The following is a 25,600-nucleotide window of genomic DNA, read 5'->3' on the forward strand; positions in this document are numbered from 1 at the left end:
CTGAATTTGTGTACCTGTTGCCTGAAATCCTCACTAGGCTATCTGAGCAGGACCATAGTGAATCTCATCATTATCTTTAACATTCATGTAAATAATTCTCAGTAACTAGGGTATCTAGGGTAACTAGGGTATCCTTCACCGCTCAGCTTTAGACACACCTTCATTTTTAAAGACATCTCACAGCAAACGTTTAAAAGTATGACAATGTCTGTTGAAAACTTAACTAGTGTATTCCATTAACATGCAGAACGGTTCCACCTATGTACATCAGATGATATCAGAGCATTAAGAAGTATTTTTTTAAGTGATAGTTTTTAAACATGAATTCAGAAACATTAATTCTGCCCCCCAACCTCACCACAATGCTAATAGCGTACTAAGAGCTTAGTCCGTTGTTATGTGCACTCTTTGGGTGGCCTGGGTTTTTATTATACATGAACATCATTATAGTTTATTAAACAAAACACAGGAGAAGGTTTTCTACAGCACTCATCCTGAAGTCATGTATTTTGAGATCCTCATATGTGATAATGAAGAAAAAGGAGGCAAAGTGAAATTAAACAATTTCCTAGGATCACACAAATTGGCTAAGTGTAGAAGATTTAATCTCAAGATTTTGGTTTCAAATTGTGCAATTCAGACACTAGGTATACACGCCTTGCTTCCCTTACGCCCACCTTACCACCAACTCCTGACCGCCACCCTGCTGGTATTAATGCAGCCCTCAGTCACATCACAGACCAAGCTTTGTGGCCCCTGGGAAAATGTGTGCCAGTACCCATGTGCTAGCTTATTCCATAACATAATACAATCTGGAACGATGCTCCAAAAACATTCCTTGAATGAATTGTGTACTTTAAACTGCATCAGCAACATTTTAGTTTGGCTTCTGTGTGTAACCAACCTATTCCTCAAATTTTTAGTAGTAAGGCAAGGGTGATTTGGTTGATGTTTATTGAGCACATAATATCACACTTAACCAAACGGGCATTGTGTTTGCAATTGTAGCTTTAGTTATGTGTACAAAGCCATTATTACAGCAACAATAAAGATCAAAGCACTGTTCTGAGGACTTTGACCATTCCATTGGGTGAAATCAAATATTGTCCTTCTTATTTGTCTTACGCACCTTTTGCCTCTTCCCAGGGGCCATTCCTCCATAAAGGTGGAGGAGCATTGCGCCACTGGTCAGAGTCCATCACAGAAATATAAAATTATATTAAAACAATATTAATATTTTATTTTTGTGTGAGGAGCTTTGGCTGACTGTGTGTGCGGGCTGGGCGGGCCGGGCCCTAACACACGGGAGTGAGCACTTAGAAGTGCGCATGTATGTTTGGCTGGTCGTCTCAAGCTGGCCAAACAGACATGCATGCTTCTATTTCTCTAACCCGGCTGTGTACACAGCTGGGTTGGAGAAAAGCTGCAGGCTCCCAGGCAGTGTCTGAGCAGCAGAGCAGGCCGCTCAGACCAATCCTGGCACTGCTCTCATAGAATGAGAGCACTGTCTGGATTGGCTGGGCAGCCTGTGCCTTTCCAGAGACTGCTGGGAGTGAAGAACAGAGGCGGCCATTGGCATCCGGACAGCGTGAGGTATCTTTTTTTATATTTTATTTTTATCCTCAATCCCCCATCCCTTTTTCCCTCCTCTCCTGCCCCCCGACCTTCATTGTGTGGCGGCCACCATTGCCTCTCCCCTCTTTCTTCCTATACAGTACTCTGATTAGATATCGATTCCCATTTCTGCTGGGCAGTAGCAACTGGAGGGCTGGAGGAAAAGAGGATGTGAACTGAGAGTTAAAGAGACACTATAATGAGAGAGGTGAAGTAGACCTCGAAATGAGGTAGTGATAGGTATGATAGGGAGAGACATAAGCAAAGACGGAAAGATCATGTAGCCAGAAGAAAACATACATAGCTATAGAAAGAGGAAGAGGTAGGTAGATAATGAGTGGGAGAGATGTAGGTAATATTTTGTGGTGATAAGAAAACACATGCAAACCTACAAATTGACTCACTTTTGCAAAGACAATACGGATCAAATGCCACACAAAATTCAGCAAAAGCAATAAACACTCTCTGTTCTCAGAATCACGGTTAAAGTGACCTGCAGACAAATATTGATATTGGTTTATATATTCCGTCTGTGTAACAATCCCTCACAATTCTTTATGTGCCCCTCCATGTGTAAGACACATGCCATAGCACCAAATCTGAAGCACTTTCTGCGAGCCAAATGCATGATCACAAAACACAACCAACCAGAAAAAGTTGTACATATACCAAAGGGACCTCCTTTTGAGGGCAGAATAGAACAACATGCTTAAGTCATAATAGGGCCTAAGCCCTTAAACAGACCTGAGGCAATTATCTTGCAGAAAAGCTCCTTCATGGATGGCAATAACCATCAAAAACATAGAAAATCAGCAAAAAGGGCATATAACCTCAACATGCTAGAAGAGGCAATCCTGCTGCACAGAGTAAGAAGTGTTAAATTTGCAAATTTTGCTTAGGCCTTGAGCAGGGCCTCATTCAGAATGAGGTTCAAAAAGCTCTCTTTTGTTAAAGAGCACAGGCTTACACATATCCAAAAATCAACACACAAATGTTGGTACTTTCAGGTGTAGGACCTAAAACAGAATCCAGTCAGAATGACCTACAAACTACAGCCAAAAACAAACCAAAAGTTGCTGGAAAATATTCCTGGCATATGGCGAAATGACTCCCTTTTTCTGCATTTTGGATAAGGCCTTTAGAATAGAGCTAGAACTGGACTGGCACACAAATTACTCAGTGTAATTGTGTAAATAATTGGTAAAAAGTCTATACAAATGGTTCCTAGCTGTTTCTTCTTGCTTCATAGGAAGGTATCGGCTAGCAACACACTGCATTTGTGGGTGCCTTGGTGATGGATGTTGTAATTCAGTAAAGCTTTGGGGCTGATCCACTCCACTGTGCCTAGGGTAGGAGCTTGTGGATGTGGTGAGACAGCGATTGTGGAGCACTAGGTGTGGCTTGGAGTACTGCTTTACTGTAGAGAGTGGGATGTAGAGGGGATTAGATGGCCCTCTTGGGTTGGAGTTTGGACCTGTGGTACTTCTAACTTAGAAGAGAAACTGAAAAGAAAAGGCTGTGTGAACACTCTGTAGTTCTGTATGGGAGGGCCAGGACTGGCTTCTGCCCAAGCCTCATGTGTTGTACAGGGCCACTGAATGCATACACATGGATTCCTTACTCCTGGGAAGGACAGGAAAAGGTTGGGGCCTGAAGAGATGAAGAAGTAGGCAGAAGCAGCAGCCTGGTGAAGCAGGTCTTGTGTGCTCCTAGGGGCTAGGTTGAGCTGGGCAGGGCTTCACTTTGACCTCCTGCTGCAAATTCTTAGTAAGATCCTTCTGGTGGTGGGCGCTAAAGATTCAAACTTGAAGTTGTCTGATGAAAGCTGCTGGACAGCTGGCCACCGTGGGCGTGGTAATCAGGAGCTGGGAAGGAAATCTACACATTCTCACCCCCACTTCAATCCCGAAAGTGTATCTTACTGGTTAACTGAGAGTGGAGGTGTTGTAAGAGCAGTGAGGCAGACACCCATAGGCCTGCTGTTTTCCTATTCATGCAGGCACTGAGGAAGGAGTGTGGCCTTATGGAGTTCAGGCAGGACATTTGAATGTCCCTTTCTGCTGGTGAGTGAAAGGAAAGCCACAAACATCATCCAACAAGATCCCCCATTTCAGGAGGGACTTACTGGAAAATATGAATACAACAAAATGTTGCTATCCGAGTGCAAGCCAAAGTTCTCCCTGCATAACAAAAAGAGCATAGAAGTAGAATGGTGCATCCAACAAAGGGCACAGAATGCCTTAAGTGTCAGAGCGCAGCCTCCACAACATCGAAAACGCAGACAGCGAGGCACTAAAGAGAATTAGATAAGTGGGAAAGACCAGGGTGTTTGGTAAAGCCGGGGTTCATGCTATCCTTGAAGTGCCTTGAAAAAGCCCTCGGCCAACTGGCCACCGGGCGAAACACATGTCGGCTGTTTTTCTGTTGCTTTTTAGCGAGGTTACAAGGTATAACAAAGAAGAAATAAAAAAAGTATACATTAAGGATCCTAGCTTTCTTGAATCATTACAGGACTAAAAGGGTACAAACCTCCACCGTCTAACTTAATTACATTTTGGCCAGACTGGCAATGAAATGACCACAACACCTGAGCTGGCTTGGTTTGCCACCTGGACAGTTTGTTACTGGCATGGCCGGTATGTTCATGTCCTGGCAAAAATAAACCACCCAATCTGGTATTTTTTCCATATGTGCAATGAACAGTAAACATAAGAAAAAGCATTTTAAAATGTGTTCTGAAGCTGCCTAAATGATCTGTGGCTTTTAAACTAAATAAAGGCAGGAAAGCTGTGTTCAAAATAAATCGTCCTCTGTAATTATCATGCACCCTTTGTAGAATCGTAAAGCATGAACAGATGGTTATTTGTTATTATTATCCTTCCTTTTGAGAGTTTGATATAGTGTGAAGTCAGCCCAAAGTGAAGGCTATGGTAGCACTATTCATGAGCACCAGTTACCTTACACAATAAATGATTTGCCCAGATTCACAGGATGTTGAGCATATGCCAGGACTCATTCTGATTCCTCATCTCGGCAACTCTGACCTTCAAGTCACTCTCTATGAGGCCTATGCACATGCACCCTCCTTTAAGGCCTAAAAATGGGAGAGGAACAATATTAGGAAAGACACTGGGTCCAAGGCGATAATGGCCTACAGCCCGAGCAAAGAACTGGCCCCCAGCGAAGCCCCTTCTATTATTTACACCCTCCCCAGCCTTCCATTGCCTCAGGGCAAAGCCTGATGGGGGATTAAGAAGAGGACACATTTGCTGGGCCATCGGTGGGGGCTAAGGAGAAGATGGCCTAAGGGCCACAGCATCACTTGATAGCCCCAGCGAGGCTTCAGCATAAAGCCACCCTGTCCCACCCACCATGGCCCTCCATGGCCTTAATGTGATAACCCGAAGGAACAGTGTCATGGAAAGACACTGTTTCTGGAATGTGTCGGCCCAAGGGTGGGCCAAGGTGAGAATGTCTCAATGGCCAGAGCAACACCTGGCCCACAGGGAGGTGGAATCTCACGTTCAGTCACCAATTCACCAGACCCCCATTGCCACAGGGTGATAGCCTGGCAGGGGAGAGAGTCAAGTAGAGGCTACAGAGGCCAAGGGGAGGCCACATCACTTGGCCCTTGTGTGAGACTATTTTACTCTTCCTGTGCAGTGGACTCTGTGGGCTGAGAAAGAAAATAAAATGGGCCACAGAGGGCACTGAGACACTGGCACATTGCCCAATGCCCAACTGTCCGCTTTGCCAATCCATCCCTCACCCAGCCTCCTTTCTCAACCACTCTGCAATTGCTCCTGCCGCACTACTAGGCTGGGGGATGAAGTCCCCTTGGCTGCTGGGGCCAATGGCAGCCAAGAACCCCTATTTTTGCAACAAGTAAGTCCCCACAGCAGGATTGCGAAGACCTCATCGAAGGCAGTGCTCCCTTTCTGAACCACTTTGCAAATGTGCCTCCTGACACACTACTGGTAGGGGGTGAAGTCTAGGGCTGAGTGTACGAGTAAACTCTGCTCCACCAGTGGTTGGTGGAGTTTTTGATGAACTCCACATTCCAAGCAGAGTGCGGAGTGGCAAAACTCTGCAAACTCCACAGACAGAGCGTGGTTTACTGCCCACCCCTAGTTTTCTGCCTTTTTTCTACTCACTTCTGACCTTTATTTTGCCTCTTTCTATTAATTTCTGACCTTTATTTTGCCTCTTACTACTCATTTCTTATTTTATTTTGCTTCTCTCTGCTCATTCTAGACCTTTATTCTGACTCTTTCTGCTCGCTTCTGGCCTTTATTTTGCCTCTTTCTGCTCCTTTCTCACCTTTATTTTGCATCTTTCTGCTCATTTCTCACCTGTATTTTGCCTCTTTCTGCTAGTTGCTGACCGTACCTTTATTTTGCCTCTTTCTGCTCATTGCTGATCCTTATTCTGCCTTTTCTGCTCACTTCTGATCTTTATGCTGCCTCTTTCTGCTCGTTTCTCACCTCTATTATGCATCTTTCTGCTAGTTTCTCACTTTTTTGCCTCTTTCTGCTCGTTGCTGACCTTTATTTTACCTCTTTCTGCCCATTTCTCATCTTTATTTTGCTTCTTTCCTGTATTTTTTGCCTGCGGCCGTAGGATGAGCCTCAAGGCCCCTATGGTCCCAGCCTCCTATGGGAGCCAGCATTGCTCTTAGAGAAAGGAAGCTGCTAAACATGCAGTGCCCAGTCTGTCTGTTCAATCCCTTTGTCTGTTTCCCTGTCTGTCTGTTTGAAGTAGAGCAGAGTTCATGTTTCCTCTGACTTGTAAGAAGCTGTCAAAGCTCCCGCCATATCAGAGCCAACAGCTATGTGCAAGGGGTGGGCATCCCGGGACATAGCAGGAGCTGGCCCTGGAGGGTTGTGGTCCCTAGTGCCATTATTGGCTCCAGGAAGAGGGCCACAAGGCCCCCCTCATTTGATCTGCAAGGGCCAGCCCCCGGGGGGGTGGTCCCGCTGCCCCTCTCCTATTTTTAAAAAACATATTAGGCTCCAGGGAGGTGGTGGTCCTGAGCGCCCACGTGTTTATGGGCCCCCATTAGGTGTTATTTGGCCACAGGGAAGGTGGTGTGGCTTGGGGGATCTGAGGGGCACCCCATCAATCTTTCTTTGGCCCCGTGGAGGTGGTGCTCCTCTGGGCTTATGGAGCCCATTAAATGGCCTTTCACACCACCTCCTTTTTATCAATAAATCCCCGGGGCTTAATGAACCTTGGGAGGGAGGACCGTGTGCCCCTCCTCCTTTTTTAAGAATATGCCTCCAGGATCGAGGGCTGCATTCAAAACAAGTGCAAGAGCCTTCGCTTGAGTTTTTAAAAACATTTTGCAGTGGATTCATGGCCCACTCACATTTTTGCGATAAATGTTTATTAGAAAAAGTGATTTTGGGGCCTGTTGGGGTCACAGGGAGACGCCAGCACCACACCTAGGGCTGTCAGGGCATTCCAACCCCGCCCCCTTTTTCCTTTTTTTTTACATTTTCGCTCTTGAAACATAACTATGTTTGTTACAACATGATGAATATCTCAAGGACATGTTAAGTCCTCAGCCTAACATCACTTATCAGAAAGCCAAATCGCTGGACAATATTTTAACAAGATCAATGTTCATCCACAATGATGGAGCAGAATGGCTGACCAAAAAAAGTTTGGGATCCAAAAAGTTTAATATATTTAAGGGTAAATATTACCCCATCAAAGAGGGATTCACATGTGATACGGAGTATGTTGTATGTCCTTGAATGTGGCTATCAGATCCGATATGTGGATAGCACAGTAAATAAAGTGAAGGATCGCATTTTACAACATCTAGGGCCATAAAGCTCCAAGATAAAAATTATCCAATGGTAAAACACTTTTTGGAAATACATTAAGGGAGATTGAGTAGCTTTAGCTAGTGTGGCATCAAGCACATCAAGGTCCATCCACACAAAGGAGATAGAGAACTTGAGTTTTGAAGATATGAATCTAGAATGATCATTCTTTTGGGGACTGAAAAACCATGGGGACACAATTTAGATGCTGAATTACATCCTTGTTACATTTATGATATGCTAAATTTAGATTGGAAGGAGCTAGAGAAATGCTTCTTCCACTTATTTCAATAGTAAGTTAAAATCTTCTTTATTGGTCAAGTCAGATTTTAAATTATTATTTTGGAAATACCACTTTTCAAAAGTTGGCGTTTTCCTCCCTAATGTTTCTGAGACCTTCTTGTGAGTGGCCAGCTGCCGGAGCTAGTAATGGCTCTCCCACTTGGTAATGTGTATTAGGGCCCCTACCACTGCTCTTTGACATACTCATGCCAGCCAGGCCATGGTTCTGGAAAGGCGGGTTTCCCAGAACAGGACCTCCCAGGACAGGTGTGTAACGCAGCTCAGACCCATGGACAGGACTCTGTCTTCTCTATGGCCATGCTAACCCTGGAATGGGGTGGAGAAGTGGCCCAGAGTAGGGTGATAGTCAGCTCCCGGAGGCTCATTGACTGCATCCTGGCCAGTGAATGGCCACCAGTTATAGAAGAGATGAGTGGAGCGTCCACCCTTCCTGCCCATTGGTCACCCCGCTCCCGCCTCCCAGCTGCTCCTCCCCCCCGGCTCCTTACTTAAGGGGTCCGCGGTGGGCTGGTCAGTGTGACCCCTGTGCCCCACAGCCGGTCGCTCCTCGCCCTCTCTGCTCTGCTGGTGCTGCCTGCCTGCCGCTTCCTGCTGCCTGCTGCCGCTTCCCGCATTTTCGCCGCCGCCGCCGCCCAGTGAGTCCTCCCTGCTCTGCTGGTGCTGCCTGCCTGCCGCTTCCTGCTGCCTGCTGCCGCTTCCCGCATTTTCACCGCCGCCCAGTGAGTTCTTTTCCCGCCGCTGCGCCTGCTGACCCGCCCCCCCTTCCTGCCCATTGGTTACCCCGCTACCGCCTCCCAGCTGCTCCTCCCCCCCCGGCTCCTTACTTATGATGCCCCCTGAGCGACCGCGCAGCGGACGCGCGCAGCGGGCGTGCCCTATGTGCGCCGAAGGTGCGCCAAAGGTAAGCCTGTCTGCGCCCGTCCGCGCCTGGACCGCGCCCAGCGCCAGACCCCCTGGCCCCCGCACCCGCCAGCCCCCCGCAGGACCTACGATGATGCCACACTCAACGCACTCAACACCGGCCGAATCCCCGGATGCTACCAAGCATCCCCACGACGCACCCAGGGACCCTTCGTCTGCCGATCCTGCAACTTCTCCTGCCTCCGAACTTGCACCGCGCCCACCAAGACGGACAGCAGCAACCACCTCAAGTGCATCCTGCTCAACACCCGCTCAGTCCACAGACACGCCGTGGAACTCTGGAACCTCCTCATCTCCAGACGTCGCCTTCCTCACGGAAACCTGGATGAACGCCTCCTCAGCCCCCGACATCGCCATCGCCATCCCGGACGGCTACAAGATCATCAGGAAGGACCGCGTCAACCAGACCGGAGGAGGTATCACCATCGTACACAAAAGCACCATTCGCATCTCGACTGACTCCACCGACGCATTCAACGCCGCTGAGCACCTGCACTTCCAGATTCACACTGACCCCAAAACTATCCTCAGAGGCACCCTCGTCTACAGACCCCCGGGACCACGCACACAATTCTGCGAAGACATCACGGACTTCATCAGCCCACACGCCCTCCCCTCCACAGACTACATCCTCCTCGGGGACCTCAACTTCCACCTGGAGAACAACAAGGACCGCAACACCACCGCCCTGCTGGACAACCTCGCCAACCTCGGACTCCAGCAACTGGTAAACACCCCCACCCACTACGCCGGCCACACGCTTGATCCCGTCTTCTCATCCAGCAAGCACATCACCTTCAGCCACTCCACCGGACTTCACTGGACTGACCACAGCTGCGTCCACTTCAGCTTCAGAAAGAACACAACCCACCACCACCCGAAGCAGGCTCCCCACAGAAACTGGAGCAAGATCACCGCCGACCAGCTCACCACTTCCCTCCGCCAAAGCCCACCTGTCATGACAACGGACCCCAACGCAGCAGCCCGCAACCTCACGCAGTGGCTGACCACCTGTGCCGACGACCTCGCCCCACTGAAGAACCCACTCACCAGGCCCAGAAGCAAGAAGGCCCCCTGGTTCGCCGACGAACTCAAGGACTCCAAGAAGGCCTGCCGCACACTCGAGAAGGCCTGGCTCCTCGACAAGACCGCCAACAACATGACCACCCTCAAACACGCCACCCGCAGACATCACCAGCTCATCTGTTCCACCAAGAAGAAATCTCTGAAGGAACGACTGGACAACAACGCCCAGGACAGCAAGGAACTCTTCAACATCGTCAAGGAGTTCTCCAACCCCAGCACCGGAAACAACGACATCACTCCTTCGCAGAACCTCTGCGACTCCCTCGCCTCGTACTTCCACCGCAAGATTGCCGACATCCACAACAGTTTCGGCGCACCACCCCCGCACCCATCGGTCGAACCAACGCACCTCGCCGCCACCCTCCAGACATGGACCGAAGTGACCACCGAAGACACGGTCCGCACGATGAACACCATCCACTCCGGATCTCCGACCGACCCATGCCCACACCATGTCTTCAACAAGGCAGACTCCACCATCGCACCCCACCTCCGAGACATCATCAACACCTCCTACGACACAGCCACCTTCCCAGAGAGCTGGAAGCATGCCGAGCTCAGCGCCCTGCTGAAGAAACCTACAGCGGACCCGACCGACCTCAAGAACTTCCGCCCCATCTCGCTCCTTCCTTTCCCGGCCAAAGTCATCGAGAAGGTCGTCAACAAGCAACTGGCCGCCTTCCTCGAGACCAACGGATCCCTCGACCCATCGCAGTCCAGATTCAGAGCCAACCACAGCACCGAGACGGCCCTCATTGCAGCCACTGACGACATCCGAGCCCTGCTCGACAACGGAGAAACAGCGGCACTCATCCTCCTAGACCTCTCCGCAACATTTGACACTGTCTGCCACCTCACCCTAGTCCAACGCCTCAATGACACCGGCATCCAAGGGAAGGCTCTGGAATGGATCACCTCATACCTAGCCGGCAGAACACAGAGAGTACGCCTCCCCCCTTCTGTTCTGAGGCCACCGAAGTCATCTGCGGCGTTCCGCTGGGATCGTCACTCAGCCCCACCCTCTTCAACGTCTACATGAAACCCCTCGCTGCCATCGCACGCCAACACAACCTCAACATCATCTGCTATGCCGATGACACCCAGCTTATCCTCTCCCTCACCAGAGACCCCGACACCGCCAGAGCCAGCCTACACGAAGGGATGAAAGACGTCGCCGATTGGATGAACATCAGCCGCCTGAAACTGAACACAGACAAGACAGAAGTCCTCATCCTTGGACCATCACCCTCCGCATGGGACGACTCCTGGTGGCCCCCAGCCCTAGGCACCGCACCCAAGCCAACAGACCACGCACGCAACCTGGGCTTCATCCTGGACTCCTCCCTATCGATGACCAGACAAGTCAACGCCGTCTCCTCATCATGCTTCCACACCCTCCGCATGCTCCGCAAAATCTTCCAGTGGATCCCGACCGAAACCAGGAAGACGGTCACCCAGGCTCTCCTCACCAGCCGACTAGACTACGGAAACACCCTCTACGCCGAAACCACAGCCAAGCTTCAGAAAAGACTCCAACGTATCAAGAACGCCTCCGCCCGACTCATCCTGGACGTCCCCCGACGCAGCCACATCTCGAGCCACCTAAGAGACCTGCACTGGCTCCCCGTCAACAAGAGGATCACGTTCAGACTCCTCACCCACACACACAAATCCCTCCACGACCTGGGCCCCAAGTACCTCAACGACCGCCTGACCTTCTACACGCCCACCCGCCAGCTACGATCCGCGCACCTCGCCCTCGCCGCCGTACCTCGCATCCAGAGAGCCACCACCGGAGGAAGATCCTTCTCCTACCTGGCGGCCAAGACATGGAACTCCCTGCCCATCCACCGCGGCTGACCCAGGACCACCTCGCCTTCAGGAAACAGCTCAAGACCTGGCTGTTCGAGCAGTAGCAGACCCCCTCCCCCAAGCGCCTTGAGACCCTTCGGGTGAGTAGCGCGCGGTATGAATTCCATAATTGATTGATTGATTGACCCAAGGTGCCTCGAAAACCTAAGGTTTCTGGTGGTACTACTACCATATGGAGGATATGGAGGCCCAGAGAGAAAGCAAAGGGCAGGAGGTGGAGACAATCCATAGTGGGAGGACAATTGGATTAGGGGTTACCAGCTTTGAGAGAAGATCACCCCACGGCTGACCCTGGTGCTGCCTGTACTGTCACAGAAACAGAGGACAGGATACATGCACCAATCAGACCCATGAATGGCGCAGAAACAGTGTGTCACCCTTGAGGGGGATGGTAATTCACCGGTTTGCCCTGGCTTGCCAGGTACCTATTCAGTCTCAGAGTACAGACCCTGAGCCGAGAGGCCAGTCTTAGGATACTACCCCTCAGATAGTGAAGAAGAGAGAGTAAAAGATGGCTGTCTAGCATCCATCGCTGATGCCCACCTTTCTGAGAAGTCTAAGGGGTTAGAGAAACCTCAGGAGAAAGTAGTAAACTCATTAACAGCACCAAGGATAGATGTGAGGCCTGTCAAAGACTCCAGTTTGGAGCCTCCACCTGGCAGTGGATTTCCAAGGCCTGGCTCTTTATACTGACATCTGTCAATGGCCTCTGTTGGTTCTTGTCCCTTTGGTTAGAGTGTTCCCTGGGTCGGAGACGGAAGTCTTCATTTTAATACTTATAATTCACCCGTAAGGCCTTAGGTAAGCCCTAAATGCTACTACGGTGGGGTGTACTGCCAGTGAAAAACTCTCAAAGTTGTTTTTGACTGTAGGAAGGCTATTTCTTTCATAGACTAACGCTAGATTACCTGATTACAAATAATATGTGATACTTTCAGTTTGGGAACAGATAGAGAAATAATTCCAACTGCAATTTAATATCCTCTTTAATGGCAATGTTGAATTTCAAGTTACTATTTTGCCTAAAACAAATGTTCCTTTCTGCCAGTGTCCAGGGTCACATGACTCAGAATGGCTCTTCTGTGGAGTGCTGTGTTATTGTATGTTGTGTATCACTTCTATACATGTGGACAAAAGGGGCCTGGGTGTAGAGTGATGGTGATAGGGTCCTCTTGACAGAATGGCTGCGGAGGAGTTGTGCTCTGTGCTGTTTACACATTAAAAGATCATTCCTGTAGCAAACACAAAGGAACCTGGCACCAAGACTTCCTTTGACTTTGTCACCCTAGATAGTTTGCAGCCAAATGCAGGAGAAAGGGGGGTGACAAGGAGGGAAAGTGGGAAGAACTGACTAGAACCTGTTTGAGAGTAGGCCAGGGATTGCCCCACACAAAGGTTGGCACCAGGGATAAATGTGTCACATTCAGGACCTCTCATCAGAACACTCCTGGACCTATGAAAGATTTAGAAGGAGGACTTGGCCTGCTTGCTTTAAACCCAGGATCCACAGAAGTGCCCTCAAGGGTTCAGTTGTTAGATCTGATGTTTGAGCTGCAGGGACGCACCAGATGGACCTGTCTGAGCCCTACTGCTCACCTCTGCTGGAGTGAATCCTAATCCTCAAGAAGTGCCCCTAGGTCCTGCATTCTTGGCAGTCATCAGAGTGTGCTTTTTGGGGCTATATCCACCTACAACTTTAAACACTCATAACTCCAGTTATACTGATTGGATTTGTGTCATTTTGGTGTATTTTTTTAAAATTAAAATTAACTCCATTTTTCCAAACTGAGTTGTGACTTTTTTTGTGCTGTGTGTTCACTTTATCACTGTCTGAGGGCTGTGAAAATACTTTACATATTGCCTCAAGAATAAGTTTGATGGCGTTTGTGCCGAGCTTCTGGTATGCAAATCCTGGGGACGAGCTACCAGAGGTTTAGGCACAGGTTCATTTAGTGATTTGTTTTGGTTCACCATGACAAGGATTGTGTTTATTACTTGAGTGAGGCTCACACCCCTCTCAACTATAACACAATTTCTTTCTCTCATGTTGTACTCCAGACTTCTTCCTTGAAACCAGGAGTGTATCTGGAGATTTTGATGCAACATCTTCAAGGGTGAGTTGCAGCAAAATCTTTTTTAATAGACCTCATGATTTGTTCTGTCCATTTTGCAAAATCTGTTAAAAACTTTCTGAATATCTTCCTCCTCCCCAACCAGCGGCGGCTCCTCCAAAATGGCGGAGGATCATCGTCCAACTGCCTGGCTCAGAGCCAGCAAATGCAAAATAAAACAATGTTCTTGCATCGTTTTATTATGCATTTGCCGTCTCTTTGCTAGCACTATAGGGAGGGGCGGGGCCTAGGCATGGGAGAGGTAGGAGTAGTGCTATATGCACTCCACTCCCTAAGTGCTCACGTGTGTTTGGCCGGCCATCTAAGGCCTACCAAAACACACATGTGCACTTAGGTTTTCTCCAGCCCAGCTGCATTGAGCAGCCGGGCTGGAGAAACCCCCACAGACTCCCTGGTATGAGCAGGGTATCTTTTCAGCCCGTTCAGACCAATTCCCGCGCTGCTCTGCAGCACGGGGTTTGGATGGGAGTCTGTCACCGGGGCTGCTGGGACCCAGGAAGAGAAGATGCGGTGAAAGCGATGCAATACTGGAGGCAGCAGGTGGTAAAGGTCAGTTTTTTTTTAATCTAGTATTTCTACCTCCCCCCGCATGACTCCCTCCTCCCACTCTCCCCTCCCTCATGTGCTCCCCCTGCCGCCCCACTACTGTTTATTTGTGGCGGCTGCCACTGTCCCCAACCCCATTTGTAATTTGTGAATTGAATATTTGCAGCAATTGGGCTAGAAAAAAATCCAAATATGTCTCATTTTTGCCTGCAAGTGCAAACGTGCTGATAGTTACCTTTCGTGTATGCACTGATGACTTTTGTATATTTGTACGTTCGGATGCAGTATCGTTTTTATAGTGTACTGCAACAAAGCTCCCCTTGTAGCCTGCAAAATAAAACTAAAAATGACGTTAGAAGCACCGTGTAGAGTAAGAAATTAAGTTATGATCTTTATTTTTTCTATCTTTTGATCACTGGTTATACCAAAGCTTTTCAGAAACCTTCTGCTATGTATTCCATGACTGGTAGGTCACTTAACGTTAAAAGACAAGGCCATATTTCCAAAGTAATATAAATGCACTTTTGTAGGAAATGCACAAGGAGGCTTGTAAAGTGCAGGAAAACCAAATCCTCCCTAGATTTCGATCTGAAAGTATGGTGGCTCTTGTGATATGACACGTTTATGAGTTGGAAAACATATGTCTCTCATTTGGCAAGGTTTTTTTTCCATTGATATGAAATGAAGAGAAACATTTCATGAATCTTGTCCTGCGTCAGACGACCAGGGAATAGAAACTGTATGACCACTTCACCGATATACCGTGGAGACAGTCTCTTGACCTCTGGGGAGAGTGAAAACCTCTTAAAGGATTTTGCTCAGTGTAGTAGACAAGATATGTGGATAAACGCAGCACCCTGCAGACAAGACTATCTCTGTGCGAATTTAGAGTTATGTTTCCATTGCTTTTATGAGTAAGGATTTCGATCCAGCACTCAAGCTTGTTACCGCCACTTCCTTTCATAGCAATGCATCTATTATCTTGGACAAATAGATCTCTTCCTTGCCAAGAGGGATTCACCTCGTCGAGCACTTTTGATACCTTAGGTAACTTGAACAGAGGGCTATTATTCGAAACACATGTGGCCCAGGGTAAAGTTTGGAAGCCTGAAATTGCTAACAATGGAATTTTTTAAGAATATATATATATATATATATATATATATATATATATATATATATATATATATATATATATATATATATATATATATATATATATATATATATATATATATATTTATATATTTATATATTAAATTGGGAGAAGAAATGATTTTTCTATTGAAATTCTTATTTATCAGGTTTAGGTTTATAGATGCTTTACAAAATGAACAAAATGGCATAGTTAATATTTATGACATGATGATAAGGTAAAAACAGGAAAGAATGAAATGGTCCCAAAAGAGCAACGCGAGGCAAAATAAAGAGAAATTTGAAATGTTTAGCATGCTTTGAACTGGAGCAGCAGTCAGTTAAAGCATAATTTGAATAAATATACAAAATAACACAAGTCCTGTTTAAAGCTTAACAACCCTCTAAGTGTGGAGAGGAAACACAAGCATCTCAGCGACCTCCATGATGAACGCAGAAGATGACATTAGTCCAGTAGGAATACATGTTCCTGGCTCTCAATGAAGTGGTTTAGGAAGTGGGAGGATAACAAATAATGGGCGTGATAGGTGAAGCCTGTGGGGAGTAAAGATGGAAAGAAAACGTAATCAAGCACCAGGAAAACGCCCAAGGAGTGACACCCCAGCCTAAAACCTCACACCTAAACTGATACCAGAAGGAAAGAAAGAAGAAGAGAGGGCAGCATCTTTGTGATGTTGATCTGAGGGATGATGAAGACATCTTCTGGGATAGGCTCCAGGTCTGAATAGTGAAATCCATTTCCAGGACAAATAGATGTGTCCCCACAATTTTGCCACACCACTCTCAGATCCACAGCAATCACCAAATTGCTACTGAGACTACGGGAGCCTCAATGACAGCTGTGACACCCTGTACACAGCACCCCACAAACGCTACACTCCTGCTCTCTGTATGCTGGCAACAGGCTTTAAGCCATCCCACACAGGGGCTGCTATAACAGGAGGCAATAGGAAGGAGTAGGCACCAGGTAACTCTGCTCCCTCCCTGTTGGCTCAGAGATAACACGGCATCATAGCTGACACTCATGACTAACTTGTTTTTCTTGGAGCCTGGAGACACAGGATATAATCCTTGCTTTGGCACTTGAAAAAACTTTGTGCGACTCTCAGCATATCCCTTCATCTTTCAGGCCTTTAGCAGTAGAGATGTGAGATATATGTTAGAGAGAACCATCTTTCGCATGTTATGTTCCCAGATTTTTGCCTGCCTTTGCTAATTTTATTTTTTTCTGGCCCTAAGACTGTGCACTCTACTCCTGACAACCAATAGAAAAGTGCTTGCGTTCTCCCTTCTGAACATAGGTAATTTGGCCTACACCTAATTGGCACATTTAATTTAATTATAGGTCCCTAGTATATGGTACTATATGTACCTAGGCCCTGTATATTAAATGCTACCAGTGGGCTTCAGCACTCTCTATGCCACCCCCTACAGTAACACCGTAAACATGTCTCCAGGCCTTCCCCTGCAGCCTGTGTGCCAGTTGTTTGCCATTTCGACCTGGCAAAATAAACCTTTTGTCAGGCCTAAAACTTCCTTTTTAATACGTCACCCCTAAAGTAGGCCCTCAATGCCCCTAGGAGAGGGTGCCTGGTATTTAAAAATCAGGACATGTATATTTTATATTTAACATGTCCAGGCAGAGACAAACCTCCAAAGTCATTTTTCACTGTGGCAAGGCTAGTCCTCCCGTAGGAAAAAACTGGGTTATCTCATAACATAACAACTTAGGGCCCGATTCGGCCCCTCTGTTTCCATTTAAACAACTAGAATAATAATTCAATATCTTATTTTAATAGTAATCTAAAATCAAGTTTGAAAGTGACCCTTTTAGAAAGTTGTCAGTTTTCTGCCTAAGTCAAATGTGCCTTTCTGCCAGTCTCCAGTGTCGCCTGACTGTTAATGGCTCTTCTGTGGTGTTATATGTTTTCCTCCCAGATGGTTGACAAAAGGCTTAGGTGTGGAATGGTGTTTTTCATCCTTGAGTAGGATAGCCTGGGAAGTTGTGCCAGCCCCTTCCTGAGCTTCAAAGAGAACCTATCCTATCTTGACAGATGTAGCTCCCACCTAGACCTGACCCTCTTTGTCTTCCTAATCAGTTTGATTCCAAAACAAGGGCGAAGGCTGCTTTAGAACTGGTTTGGACTAACCACAAGTGATGGTTTGCCAATTATCATAGCCAAACCTTTGGATGGGCACAAGAAGCTCTTACCAGCGGAAGAAAGGTTCTGCCAAGTTGGATTCAGGTAGAATGGGGCACTGAGGGATAGATCACAGTAAAATCCATGGGAAGTGATGCAAAAGTGGGTAGGATTCCCCCTGGGAACTTTTGTTCAGTTCCTTAGAGAGCAAGGAGCTTCCCCCACCCACAAGCTGTCACTGGGCATAAATGTGTCATTCTTAGTACTCCCTCAGATCACTTCTATACCTGTGGAAAAACAGAATGGCACTGGACCTGCTCTCTGTGACCTGAAAAGAGTCTTAAAGACTGGACCTTCTCTCCCTCTTTAATCCAAGACAATAAGGTAGACTTCAGGTGTCATAAGAGTGACCTCCTGTTTGGACTTTAGTGACACAACAATATCCACGAGGCCTCTTCACTTCATTCCCAGCTGATTAGTCCATATGGATGTGCCTAGGAGACCCTGCTGCTGGCTGAGTGAGTCTTGACCGCCCAAGTGCTGCCCCCAAGGTCCTGGACCCTTGGCTGGTTTCAAAGTGTACTCCTTCTGACGTTTCCTGAAACCTAAAGCTTTTTGCCAACATTTTGCCCTCAGAATAGATGGGAAACTGGTACCAACCTGCCAAATCAATCCGACCAGTGCATTGCTGCTAGGCCAAAGGTCCAGGTTGCTCTTACAGCGTTATTCTGTACAGCAGAAAATCTGATCCAGCCGAATCTCGCAGAGAAGGTGTCCAGCCTTGTGGAGCCCTCTTCAGCTACAGTCTGTAGCCTTGCTCCGTTGAAATGATCCTGACTTCCCAAAAACTTTATACGTCCAAAGTAAGAAATCCTCATTGGGATATGGCATGAAAAGTATCCAGCTGGTAAGGTACATTTTCTGCTCTGAGCCACAATTTACTCAGAACTTTCCTTCCAAATGTCAATGGCTTCACCAAGACCTTGTGCAGCATCTTTCCAGTGATGTGGAGCCCTCTTCAGCCACAGCCTGCTGCCTTGCCCCACTGAGAATGTTTCTTTTCTATTTCGGATACTCTGTCCGAAAGTAACATTTTTCACTGGGACGAACCTGGTACCCATTCCCGCCCCATGGTCCATCACGGTCTGGATTAATGTTTGACTTTGTCCCAGTCAAGCGCAACCAGATGATCAAAGCTTTGTGCCAAGCTACCATAGGGTTAAGCACAGGGTTATTTAGTGACTTTTGTGCTTCACCCTCGCAAGGATTGTGGTTATCTCTTACATTATACATATTACAATGTGCCAATATGTGCATTTTTAATGGAGTAAATGAGCTAATTAGCTTAGTAATTTTTCAGCTGTGTTTGATCTAATGGGCAGTCTTGTCATAATGTACAGTGTTTCTTATTGGAGAGCTTTATTTACAAATAAAAAAAGATGCCCATGTTCAAATATAGACTCTGGCATCGATTAATCAGGCCAGAGATATGCTCCAGGATGGTGACTAATAACTATAGAAAACAAAGACTACCGTAATTGAGGAACAAACAGGTACTCTCACAGACATACATATCTAAATCTATGCAGTCTCTAGCCTTTGATTTTTTTCTCTGTAATTATAAACTGTTGCTGCTGTGACATAATCCAGCATCTGCTGCATAATTGCTAACATGATACTGATCAGAATTACTAAACCTCAGCACATGAAATTTACCACAGGAGGGTGCTTTGCAAAGGTTAACTGCCCACCGTACTCCTGTTGATTTCTGCTTTCTAACATTAAAGAGGACAATGTTTTTCTCAGCTCTTGCTAATAGCTTTAATGGCACCTTAAGGGGTCATGCATCTGCAGTTATTTCAAGACCACAGGCAGAAATGAGTAGACTGTCATGTATTGCACACTGCGTTTCAAAGTGCCCTGTAGCAAAAGGATAGGAAAAAACAATGCGTGGCTCCTCGAGACAGTAATTGAGTTATAGCTGGCAAGAGAAGGATAAATTAAGACCCAACTTTTTGCACAATAATTGTACAGATGTAGAGTTGTACTCCGCTAATTTTCTGTGCTATAAAAAATCATGTTACTCTGGAGGTAAGTAGAGCAGTGCTATTAAGCAGGAGCGACTGGTACTGGTAAGAGCTGTAGGGCTGGGGGTGAGGGGAGTCGACAGGCGACGGGATAGGGAAAAATAAATAAATAAATAAAACCACTTACCTTGAGCTCAGCAAACGCAAGGTAGGTGGTTTTAGTTATTCATTTTCCCTATCCCTTTGTGTGTCGACTTACCCCCCGCCTGCCTCACCGCTCTTACCTGTACCGGCCGTACCTGCTATCAGGATAGGTACCTGTGGTTCAAGTGAGCAACATGATGTGCTGATTACTAATTACAATAGTATGTGTTGACTGTGTATAGTTTTGATTCCTAGGAAACATGGGAATTTTAAAAGCATTGGAATCAATTTGTATGAATAAATATGTGTGATAATATGTCATTAAAGAGAGAATATATTACAAAAAAAACCTACAGAATTCCCTTTACTTACATAATAAACAACAAAATATGCATTTGCTTGCTAAATATTTCTCCAGCACTGTTGCATAATTTGGGGCTGAATAGCCATATAATTCCTGTGACTCTGACGTCCTTGGTGATGATATGTAAGGACTATTATGTTATCATCTACATACAAATGTTCAAGAACCTCATCACCTTCTGAAATGGCTCGAAAGAAGACTTCAGAATGCACTTGAATCATGATAGCCCATTCATACCAAACCAGTCCTGAAAACTCTTCAGTGCCTCCCAGTAAATGCAATGATCATGATCAAGGTCCTTTGACCCATGCACAAAGTCGATTGGGGCAATGTACTGAGAAACCTGCAGTCATTGGCCACTGACCACGCCGTTGAAGAACCTACCACCACATTTGCACATGCAACTAGCCTGCAGCCTTCTTTTGAGTGGTAGAAGCACAGTTTGGGGCCCCTGGGAGTTATTTTCTTTGCTAAGCTATGTGCTGGTTTTAATGTGTGAATACCATTTATACACAGCAAAAAAAAAGTTTCCTTTAGGTCGAAAAATCAGCACCCATCAACGCCCCATTGACACATAATATCATTATTCACTCACAAAAATCTAATTAATTAAAGGGAGACAGGGTGTGTCAGTAGGGGGAATATATGTATACAGGTTGTGTGGGTGGTACTATCAAAAACAAAACACTCCAACCAGTATGTGCATTTGAAAAGTCAATTTTCCTGCCTGATTATTCCATGTTCTATACCAACTACCCACCATATTCTAGATCAGGCTTCACTGATGCACTTTTATGCTGATATGCCACCACGCAGCCTTCAAAACGACTACAGTCCCTGATAAGGGGCTACAATTATATTGTAGTTTTTTTCATATTCACATAATGTGGTATTACTATACATGGATTTTTTTTTCTTTACCACTGTGTCAAATTGTATATGTCTTTGCTGTTTTTTGAATATGTGTATGACTAGATTATTGTGTTTTTAATACTGTCTATTTTGGGAAGAATTTTATTTTTGTCAAAATATCAGGAGACAAAATATGTTTTGTAAGTATATCATTTTTAGGGAAGCATAACATTGTTTGTATTTGTATTGGTTTATACATGTTGTGTTATTTTCGTGGTGCATTTAAAGGGTCACTTTTAATATTAGGATTTGTTTGGGGTTTGTTTTTGGATTAGTTTTGCAGCTTATTTTATCATTTGCTCTGGAATTAGTTTGGCGTTTGTGATATATTACCGCATTTGGTCAGTACTCAAGTTATTTTAAGGTTAGTTTTAGAGTTTTTTTTATGGGGGTTGGTTGATTTAGGGCCTTTGGGTGGGTAGTAGGGTTAATTTTTCACTTCACAAAACAGGTCTTATTATAACCCAAATTTTACTGTTATAAATGTTGGATGAATGGATGGCTGAAATGATCTTGCCGTGATTCAAACTCATGCTCTGTAGATCTCTGTGTCTGTCATTGGTGATCATTTAATGCATTGAGCCTTCTTTTCAGTAAATGGTTCTTTTACATTTTATTTTAAACGTTACATATATTTTTGAAGTGCAGACTGCTTGCACCTAGTGGATCACACCTTCCATCAATTTTAGTATGCCTAGCTTATTTTGCATGGAGCTCCAACAAGTGCTATATTTTTCAATTTATAGCAATTCTATTGAATCTCGTGGTAATCCTCTGCATTTCAAGATGGACTTTTACACAGTGGAGGCATTAAAGGGGATAAATAAAAAATTCTAGTTTCAGTCTTTGGAATTTAGAAGGACAACTTTTTTACTAGGAGTATTATGTGCCCTTGGGCAATCTTCATTTTAGCGTGGAAAGTCACTCTGTGGGGGATATTCACAAGACTTATCTCCGCTTGATCTTCACCTTAACGCATCAATAGTGGAGATAGATTTAACACCCCATTCACAAGCTGGTGCAAACTGCAGACAACGCCAGTATTCCAGCGATAACTGCCCCAAAATTTATCTCCACGGTGGACACCACCAACTAACCCTAATGAGATGCAGAGTAGACGTTCCCGTGTAAAAACACACAAAAAAACCACAACACCACTTTTGCAACGAACTGCCAGATCCGCGATGCGAGTCAAAACCACGCGATAAGCCGCAGTAGCAGCAGGTATTTAACACATGCCTCCTGCAGGTGTAAAGCCAGACGACTACCTGCAGTAGGCAATGGAGCCCCGCACACAGCCACACCCAAAGAACAAACGACGCCATGGAGCTACTCATCATGCAGCTCGGAGCCCCAACAGGGCAACGACACCCACTGCCACCACCCCCAGGACCCGGACCCCCCCCCCGGCCACCACAGAGGCAGAGCAGAGTAAGACAGCGGACCTACCGAAAACACACCACTCTCACAGACCTAACGTCCAAGGAAGTCATTGCCCACTACAGGCTCAAAAGGTCAACCATCATCCGCATCATGACCCACATTGCCCACAGGTTGATGGTCCCAAAACAGTGGAGAACCAACATCCCTCCGCAGACAAAGCTGCTGGCTGTGCTGCCCCTGTTGGTCTCTGGTACCTTCCAAACAACAACTCCCAGAGTCGGAGGGGTCTCACAGCCAGCCCTATCAAAGTTTATCACACCTGTCCTGGATGCCATCAACAGCTTCATACCCCAGTACCTTCACTTCCACCACACTGCACAGGAACTGCAGGAGACCAAGCAAGGCTTCTACGCCATAGCTGGATTCCCGGCAGTGTTGGGGGCAATAGACTGCACACATGTCCCACTTGTGACCCCTACGGATACTGCACACCACTACCGCAACAGAAAACACACACATTCCATCAATGTGCAGGCAATAGTGGACCACCGGGGAATGTTCACCAATGTCGTTGCAAACTACCCCGGCAGTGTGCACGATTCCTACATCTTCCGACAGTCCATCATCAACCAGCGCTTCCAGGATGGCAGATATGGAACTGGACTGCTCGTTGGTAAGTGCCAAATCAACACATCACACACCTCTAAGCCACCATCACACAACGCACAAATGTGGGAATGCACACGTGACCAAACCACATACAACATGTCAATCAACATGACCACTTACCAGACACGACAACACTATTCCATGGTGATCCTGGGGTACCCCTGCCCACAATACAGCTATATCATGGCACCACATCCATACAACAGCTGAATGTGTGGAGATGCGGAATGCAGCCATGTGCGAACGATGCAAGTGACCCGTGAATGGGAATGTACACAACAACAAGTGAGGCGTGGATGTGCAGGACAGACATGGGAATGCAAACCACAGATATGTCCATGCAGACCACAACTGCTGGTGACTGGACAGTAGTGAACAGTGGATGCAACCATGTCACCCCAGGCCGTGGGTCAGATAGCGGAAATGTCACTCGCTGCGTCCCCCCTGTGTGCGTGAGTGTAGTGGGTTGGCCCTGAGTATGCCAGGGCTGCTCAGGGGTGTGGACAAAAACCCCGTGGTGCAGAGCCTGGTCCACTCCTGGAAAGGCCAATGTCACTGGAGGGTGGCACCTCGCAGTGCGTCACGAGGCCGACGCCTTGGGCAGCGGGCCTGTGACCCTGTGCACCAGCTGCACCCCACAATGCTAATACCCAGACCAGGCCTGCCCGCACCAGCGCTCCAAGGCCACAGTGCTCCCCTGCCGACACCGTCATGTGTCAAAGAGGGCCCACCACGTGCTGGTGCAAGCTCCAAGCACCAGTCCCGCGACCTCTGCAGCCTCTGCATACCATCGCTGGCCCCCCCGACGCTGGCCCACATTACTCCTTTCTCATTGACATACTCCACCGGCGTCCCCTTTGGCCCAGTAGGTCCAACATGTGTAACTGGGTACTGAGTCCTGAATGGCAGTGACCCCAAGTCTGTGGCAGCGGCCAAAGCACCAGACTCCCTTCAATCAGTGAGGCATAATTCCATATCGCAGGCCTGCAACACGTGGTGCCACTAACCCTGTTCAACGCAAGCCGGCGACACGTGGTGTCACTAACCCTGTTCAACGCAAGCCGGCGACACGTGGTGCCACTAACCCTTGTGCACCGTGAGTGACCAGCAGCCTCCGGCAGAACATCGTTGGTGTCTGAGCCTGTGGCCTGGGGGTTGTCATCAGCAATGGGCAGGTACGGACTTGATGTCTGGCATGAGTCTGTGGCATTCATATCCTCCATGTTGCTGGACACAGATGGCATGTGCCCTCTGCATCATGCCCTGGGGGTAGACCTCCCATTCTCCCCAAGACACTCCACGGAAGGCACCTATGACACATACAAGACCCTGCTCTGCCCTCATAACCCTACCCCAGTCTCCCGCAGGTCAACGTCCCATGGCGGTGGGCCTGTGCCGGCCACTGTGCATCCGGGGCCACTAACCCTGTGCGACTCAAGTCATCCCCTCTTGTTGTTCTGACATTGCATTTCTGAGTGCTGTTGGAGTTGTTGCCAGCACCAGCTAATCGCTGAGGGCTGGTTTACACCCACCCTACACACAGCCAGCACATGCGTCACAGGATTAGTGGGCCTGCCATCACACCCTGCCGAACCAAGTATTGACTCTTTTCTCCCTGCACTGTCACAGGTGATCAAGGATATGCACTCTGCCCTTGGATGATGACACCCCTCCGAGACCCGAACACACCCGCCCAGAGGGAGTACAATGCAGCCCACAGAAGCACCAGGGGCATCGTTGAACGCACATTTGGCGTGTTGAAATCACATTTCAGGTGCCTGGATGGCACAGGTGGAAAGCTCCTGTACAGCCCGGACATCGTGTGCAAGATGATCGTTGCATGTTGTGTGTTGCACAACATCTGTGTACGCAGCAATGCCCCATTGATCCCAGTTCTAGAGGTACCAGACGATGATGATGATGGTGCTGACGATGGGGCAGGTGGCTCACATCCCACTGCAGTTGCGGCAGGAATGGCCCATAGGAACACCATCATTGACATTTTCTTCTCATGAGCACGTCACATTGTGGCCATCCCTGGCAATCATGGGACAGTACAAAATGTCCAAAAGTACAGCATCTATGAATAAAACATATTTGCAGGTTAGAGGTTGTACTTGTAGATTGTCATGTCACAGTTTCCTGCCAGATGTGATTTGCCATGTTGTGCACATTTGCGGCACCAGTTGTGTCCTGTGTTCTGTTGTGGAGGTCTTGCTGTTTGTACCGGGATGTTGTCAATGTCGAGTGGCACTTACACTTATGCCGAGGTGGTGTGCCATCTTTGCCTCTTTGCTGCCAATGACACGTGGGAGGTGACGTACAGTTGGTGGTGGTGTTCTGGCTCATCCGTGGCGATGATCGGGTTTTCCTGGCGACTGTAACCCGTCTTCCTCTTCCTCTTCTTATTGCCCTTCCACGGGCCCTGTATTCCTGGGTGTTCCTCTGTGGGGATTGTGGGGTTAATTTTGTCGTCTGCAGTCGGTCAGGGTGCATCCAT

This window comes from Triturus cristatus, chromosome 8 (genome assembly GCF_964204655.1).
Source record: "Triturus cristatus chromosome 8, aTriCri1.1, whole genome shotgun sequence".
NCBI classification, from domain to species: Eukaryota; Metazoa; Chordata; class Amphibia; order Caudata; family Salamandridae; genus Triturus; species Triturus cristatus.